Source organism: Echinops telfairi, unplaced genomic scaffold (assembly GCF_000313985.2).
Source record: "Echinops telfairi isolate 266 unplaced genomic scaffold, ASM31398v2 ScPeMD7_443;HRSCAF=831, whole genome shotgun sequence".
Classification (NCBI taxonomy): domain Eukaryota; kingdom Metazoa; phylum Chordata; class Mammalia; order Afrosoricida; family Tenrecidae; genus Echinops; species Echinops telfairi.
Genome location: NW_022104341.1, coordinates 55975770 through 55982640, shown reverse-complemented (window position 1 = coordinate 55982640; position 6871 = coordinate 55975770).

Genomic DNA, 6871 nt, shown 5'->3' with positions numbered 1-6871 from the left:
CCACAGAGCAGAAATTGTCCTGACTAAATAACTATCTCCTGAGCATTTCTCATCTGGTTTGTAACTTGTTCACTTTCCTAATTAACCTCATAATCATGAGCCTTGTCTGTGGGTTCTGTATGGCCACTGCAATGATTTATGGAGCTCAGCCGCAGAAATGGAGTGCCGTGGGGGTCAGAAGGATGGAAGGGGGAGGCATGTCTGATTTCTGCCTTGTGGCAATCAACCTTGGGAATCTCAGATGTGGCTGCCATGTCTTTTCCTCAGGTAGTGACCGTGTTGATTGGTCATAGGTTGAATTACAGATGACATATTGGGGAGTCAATACAGCAGTTTTGCGTCTTGATTTAGGTCCTCTACAGGAAGAGGGCTTCCTGGGGCATTTTTAAGTAGCAGTAGAATCCTGAAAGGGTTGCTCTTTTCAAGGCTGTAAGCATGCACTTCTGGGATAGAATCTTAACCCACTTGGAATAACATCATCATCAGGCAGGCCTTGCACTTATTTGCAGAGTAGACCAACATCTTATTTCTGACAATTTTTGAATGCTCAGGGGCTTTCAGAATGGTAAACATGAAAAGGTTTTAATTTAAATTTAGCTGCATTTCCTGAAAGCAGCAGCTTGAGTCTGTCTTACATGCCTTGAAACCAGTTTATGAAAATAGACAGCTGCAAGCGGTCTGTTGTAACTGAAATACCTTGTAAGTCTGAGACTACATGTATTGGGCACACTGTCTGCTGCATGTGCTGTTGTTGGGCTTCCACTCTTTGTGATGCTATGTACAGCAGAGCACAGAACGCCTTTCTTGCATGATCAGCACATTCATTATGTGTGAGCCCGTACTGGCAGCCACTTCCTTGAGGGTCTTCCTCCTTTTTACTGACAATCTACCAAGTAACCTTGGTGGTTTAGTGGTTAGGCGTTGGGCTGCTATCCACAAGGTAGGCAGCTTGAAACCCTCATGCAGTCCTTGGGGCTTTCTACTTCCCTGAGAAGTTATAGTCTTGGAAATGTATAGGGCTGTCCTCCCCTGCCCTACAGGCCTGCTCTGAGGCAGAATAGACTTGGTGGCAGTGAGTCTAGTGTTCCAGGGACTGGATACTCCTGCCAACAGGTCCAAAGCATGTGAGATGAAGTCTCTCCATGCTCCCGTCTATGGAACATTCTGGTTGTGCTTCCAGCAAGACACATTTGTTTATTCTTCTGGCAATCCATGCTACTTTCCATATTCTTTGTCAATACTGCAATTCAAGTGTACCAATTCTTCTGTGAGTTTCCTTATTCATTATTCAGCTTTCACTTGTATATGAGGTGATTAATAATATCATGATTTGTATCAGGCATGCCATATTCTGACATCTTTGCCTTTGAAACTTAAAAAAAGTCTTTTTCACTAGAGTTGCCCAATGCAAAATGTCATTTGATTTATCTGCAACAAGGTAGTAGATGCTCAATAAATATTTTTGAATGATTGCATTAAAACAAAACAAAACAACTCAGTCATTGAGTTGATTCTAACTTAGCAACCCTATATGTAGAATTGCCCTTGTGAGGTTCTGAGAGCGTGGTGGTTTCAAACTACTGACCTTGTGTGTGATGTGGAACCAACCCACTGTAACAGTGGGGCTCCTGATTTGATGAAAAGCTAACCATATATGTTGGGAACACCTGCTCGTAAACTCCATGACACACTGTGAATAGACAGTAAACATCCTGGAAATAAACAACCAGAGATTTGATCATCATTTTGAGTTTCTAGCACCTAAAGTTCATAAATTTATCCCTTTAATCTCATTGTTTTACTGTGTAGATTTCTATACTTTTGTATTTTCTGAGAAATGTGGGAATAAATTTAAAATATTTGTTTTTATAGAGAGTTGCTGCTCAAGTGACTGACATGATTTCAGACCTACTTATAGTTATTTTAAAAGGCACAGTGCAAGAAATATTTATACAATTTTTGCAATTGCCTTGAAAATCTTCCTTTTGTACTTAAGTGATTTTTACTCATTTTAAAATACCAAATTCTTTTTATAGCATTTACATTTTATTTTCTGTAAACAAGATTCCCAAGCAAAGTATTAGAGGGAAACAAAAATAAATTCACTCTCTCAGATACTATGAATAAAATTTGAAGTTCTATTTCAATTCAATTTGATTTAATAAAAACATTAATGACTCAGCTTTATACAATTTTACATGTATAAATTCAGGAGTGGACTCTTAGATGTATTCTATTACAAGACAGTAAAGATTAATTACAAAAAGATAAAAAATTTAAAAAAAAAGATAAAAAATTATGAATAATGACAAATATTGAATGATGTATTTTATAATTCTCTAGAGAATTTGGGAATTTTAACTTTATTACCAAGTAGATTTACCAAAAATAAACCATGAGACATCTTGAATTACATTAGCATGCTCATGATATAAGCAAATCCTTACATATCTTTGTTAAAAGCACAAATAAGAATAATCAAATGGTTCTTTCCCAAGGCTTTTCAATATTATTCTGAAGAGAAAAACAAGGTATGAACCTTTTAAAAAAGTCATGCTCAACAATTACAAGGAGTCTACAGAGATTACTAGAGAAATGACTTGCATATTCAAGCAATTGCTTGACTATTTCAGGTATCTATGGGAGCTGGTTTAGCAAGGCAGGTTACCAGGGAAACCTTTTCCTCACTGGAAAAGGATAATTGTGTGCTCTAAGCCTATGCATAGCGGGGCTACAATCTTGCGATGCTTTAATTTCATTTAAGTTAGCCACTGAGAAGCAAACATCCTACAAATTAGAAAGGAAGAATGCAGATGGGAAAAAGGGATTTTTGAAATCCTAAATTATTAATCATAGTAATAATGCTAATATAAAGGTTGGTGTTATTAATCAAAGAATTATAAATTTTATTACAACTCTATAGTAAAAAAAAAGTAGACTTACTGAAATCATATTATTTGGTAGACATTACTGTCATCAACTTCATTGTAGAGATGAGGAAATTAAGTTAAGCATACTGTCCAAGCCCATAGAGGGGTAAGTTGGAGCCTGGAAGTATACCCAGCCTTCTTTAATTCATAGCCTATGACCTTTTAAATGGAATTTTGTAATTTATTCAATAAATATCTATTAAGTGCCTGCTATAAATGGGAAAAAGATGAGGCTTTCTAATCCTGCAGAGTTACAGTCTCAGAACCCACAGGGGCAGTTCTACCTTGTCCTATATGGCTACCATGAGTTGGAATCGACTGTATGACAGTGAGTTATATTTGGTTTTATGCATCTGAAGTGCTTAGGGTACAACAGTGAATGGAAAGAGAGAAATCCTTGTCCTTAAAGCTTACATTCCACTGAAGAAAAGGTACCAAGTAAAAACTATGGCAGTAAACAGGATGTAGGGGACCCGTATCTGACCTCTGTTGGCTTCCTTATTGCTAAAAGGTAGGGGCCATACATACCTTTATTCTCCACCCTTTTTACTCTGGTCCAACGCCAGCTGTGCTTCCGTTAGCATTCTACTTCTATTACCAAGTGTGGTAACACATTGCAATGACCACACATAACCCAGACTATACAATTAAGAGCGAGCATTAGGGGAGTTAGTTCTCTTGATTGCTGCTTTCAGGCGAATTGACTGTGGATCTAAGCAAGACAAAATGCTTGACAACTTTCATCTTTTCCCCACTTATCATAATGTTTCTCATTGGTCTGATTGGCAGGAATTTGGTTTTCTTTAAATTGAGTTGTAGTCCATACTGAAGGCTTTAATCCTGGATCTTCAGCAAGCAAGGTTGTGTGATCTGCACATCACAGGTTGTTAACAAGACTGCCTCCAATCTAGATGCCACATTCTTCTTAAGTATGGTACATAAGACCTCTTGTTGTGCATAAGAGCTCTTCTTTTCAACCTCTTAAAGTATTGAAAAGAAGGGATAGTACTTTGAGGACTGAGATGCACCTGACCCAAGGAATTGAAGCATTTGCAGATGAAGATCAAGGATTGCAGCCTTCAGTATGGATTACAGCTCATGTAAAGAAAACCAAAATCCTCATAACTGGACAATAGGTACCATCAGGACAAATGGAGAAAGGATTGATGTTGTTAAGTATTTTGTCTTGCTTGGATCCACGATTAATTCTCATGGAAGCAGCAAAGAGATCAAAAGATGTATTACGTTGAGTAAATCTGCTGCACAAGTCACCTTTAAAGTGTTGAAATCAGGGATGTTATTTTGAAGACTAATGTGTACCTGACCCAAACCATGCTATTTACAGTTGCTTCATATACATGTGGAAGTTGGACATTGAATAAGGAAGACCAAAGTAAAATCAATGCACTTGAATTATGGTCTGAGTCAAAAATATTCAAAATACCATGGGCTGCCCAAAGAACAAACAAATCTGTTTTGGAAGAAGTACGGCCAGGGTGCTCCTTAGAAGCAAGAATGGCAAGACTGAAACACAATAAAATCTTCTTTAAAAAAAAAATGAAATAAACATGCAAGTAACAAACACAATGGTTTCTGAGAGGATTTGCTTGCTCAATTAAATTCAAGACAAGTCAGCAGAGAGCAGTCTGGAATATCTTTTTTGGCTTCTGAAAGGAGTAGTGGATTTTCTCAGTGGACACAGGACAAGCATGAAGGATAATTATGAAGTTTTATGCACCACCCTTCTTTCTAAAGTAAATGAAACCCATGATCTTGAGATAGATTTACCATGGACTAAAAGCAGCTTTGTTTGAGGACTCCTCACTTGTTTGTACTTGTTCCAAAGTGTTGGGAGAGGCCCCTTAACAATGCTTATATCATGTTGTGAAAACAAAACAAAACACCTTAAAAGAAGAGATTTAAAAAAAAGTGTAGTCAATCTTTCCACAACAGCTTCACCCGTTTTCTCATGGTGTTGGGCGGCATCGCATGGTGTGTGCAGCCTAGGGTAAGTTGAGTTGGAAGTGTACTTAGTGAGATTTATTTCTGTGGTCTCTAGTCGCTTGCCTGTAGTGTTAGATTATGTGCTAATGCAGCCGTGTTTCCCAGGACTTTTACTATGTTACTGTGTAACTCATTGTGTGGACTGAACTGGTGGTGAGACATAACGTACAGGCCAGGCAGTCATTTCATAACCTGAAGGTGTCCTACAGCTCTGACCTCCAAACAATGTGAGTAGTGGGAGAGAATAATGTCTGAAATATTCAAGCCAGATGCTAACTTACTAAAAATTATTCCAAATATCAGATACACAAGATGTAAGAAGAACATTGGTTTTCACCAACATGTAGTCAAAACAGAAGTTTTCTTTTTGGCAGTGTTTTTTCTAAATATGACAACAATCTTAAACTTCTGTTTGTCATTTCCAATAACAAATTATTAGGCTGAAAGCTGAGTACAGGAAGTCAATTCATACAAATATTAAGCTATCTTAAACGTTTGTTTTGGTATTTAAAGCTTAATAGCAAGTACCCTCTGTTTTTCTTTTCTTACTCTAAATGAGTGTATTTATAGATGTTTTATTTTATATTCTTTTTCTTGAAGAGGCTAGTATCTTCCAAATTGTGTAAAATTGTGGGGTTGGGTGTCATTCCGTCAGTTCCCACTCACCTACACCTGATATATAGCACAATATATAACAGACACACAGCCCAGTCCCTCCCCGTCCTAATGGTTGCTATTGTTGAGCCAATTCTTGCAGCCCTGTGTCAACATCGATCTCATTGAAGGTCTTCTGCTTTGTCTCCGACCTTCTACCAAGCATAATGTTCTCCTCCCCAGACTGGTTCCTCCAGGTAACAAGTCTGAGTACGGGGAGCATACAAGCTTTACTTCTTCAAATCAGGTTTGTTTGTTCTTCTGCTAGTCCATGATCTATTGAATAGTCTTTGCCAACACCATCATTCAAATGCATTAATTCCTTTCCAGTCTAGTTTTTTATTATCTGGCCTTTGCATGTATTTGAGTTGATTGAAAATATCATGGCCTAGCTCAAGTGCACACTAGTCCTCCAAGGGATGGCTTTTTTTGTACTTCAAATATAGTTTTGCAGCAGATTTCCTCAATCAAATATGTTGTTATATTTCTTGATTGATGTTTCCATGATTGTTGATTGTGGACTGTAGTAAAACGAAATCCTTGACAACTTCAATCTTTCTTTTTTTTTTTTAACATAATATTAAGGCCTCAAGAAACCTGGATCCTCTGCTGGGCATATCTAAACCCCAAACTATGCAGTGCGTCATCATATGCCTCAAAAGTGTGCTATAAATATTTACTGAACGAACAGACATTTTCAAGAATTGGTTTTGATACCAAGATAAAACGGAACTCTGAAGTTCTGGAGCCAAAAGTCTTTTGGCCTGAAGGAATTTTGGGTGAATTTCTCTTCAGATTGGCAAGTAGATGTTGTAGTTAATGAAATTCTTGCTTATCTTTTCAGGTTTTATATTTATTGTATAATACATTTATTATATTTATGAACTGCCCTCACATTGATGATACATAGTATCTTAATCTTGGTTTCTGAAGTATGTTTAGAAGATAATCACTTCATATGGCTTATTGTTTTAAATTTCTAGAGAATTGCATTGTAATTTGTTAGTTGATGAAAGCCATAGTTAATTTTATTATTGTTATTTATTCATATCTTCTACTGTCTCTGCCTCTTCATCATTCTCCTCTTTTGCTTTTCTCATCTTTATTCTCCTCTTCTGCTTTGTTTTTTTCAACTTTTAATTTTAGTTTTCTTCTCTCTAAGTTAGAATAGAAACTGATGGATATAAACCTGAACTAGAAACCGTGTTCCAGGAATTGAATCCAGTGCATGTTCCTCCATATGGCCTTGTTCCTCCATATGGCCTTGCATATGATCGAGGCCA